The sequence below is a fragment of the Seriola lalandi genome, unplaced genomic scaffold, assembly GCF_002814215.2.
Source record: "Seriola lalandi dorsalis isolate HSWRI2012SDOR001 ecotype SW California unplaced genomic scaffold, Sedor1 jcf7180002054689, whole genome shotgun sequence".
Lineage (NCBI taxonomy): Eukaryota > Metazoa > Chordata > Actinopteri > Carangiformes > Carangidae > Seriola > Seriola lalandi.
The window spans coordinates 1,800,360-1,801,213 of record NW_019525242.1 but is presented as its reverse complement, the minus strand read 5'-3'; positions in this window follow the sequence as shown (position 1 = coordinate 1,801,213).

Genomic DNA, 854 nt, shown 5'->3' with positions numbered 1-854 from the left:
TCAGTCATTATCACCAGCATCTCAGATGTGTCCACCCCCCACCCCCTCTATGTGTCTGTGAAGAAATCCATATTTTTTTATTCATTATGATCTTGTGTGTGTGTGTAGGGGACTAGCTGTTTGCCACAGCAGATAAAACCTGTGTGTCATGAACCCCATTAGCTGAGACAAACGATGCATATTCCCAATTTAATGATCTTTAACTAAGTGAAAAGCAATAAAAGCTTTATTTGTTGACATGCAGCTGCAGCTTTGCTTCCTTAATATCATGAGGTCAACTGTGTTTATAGCCGTGACAGGCCCAAACAGAAACCCCTTTGTTTCCTCTATAGGGCTTTTCCATGCGCATGGCTTCTAATTTCCTTGGTTAAAACAGGGTGAATGCTCTCAGCCTGGTTTTGGACTTGACCTCTTTAATGCTGTGTGCCTTTTTAGTGCTTTCATGGCCAACAGCATGTCAATTACTAGCCACATCCCGCCCCTGCATGACAACAGTAGGTTATGTCCAAAATACATGAATAATATGGAGGTCTCTTTGGGCCGCCTCGAGGAAGATGCCCAGGAATAGCGTCCATGTCGTTTCAAAGCGGAGCAATTATCCCAGGCAAGGCTGGACGAATCGATTCCTGCAGACTTTTTAAATGCTCCTGGCCAATTATAGGCAGTGCATCCTCCCTTATACCGCCTATCCATGGTGTAGCCATCACCAACTGATAGGACTAGGCCTGGAGAACTCTGTCTTTCTTCCTCCTTCCTTTAAAAATTATTTCTCCTATTCTGTCATCCTTCCTTTTCACCTATTCCACCAGCAGGATACTCCAGTTATAACTGAGGACCCCCTCCACCCCCACCCC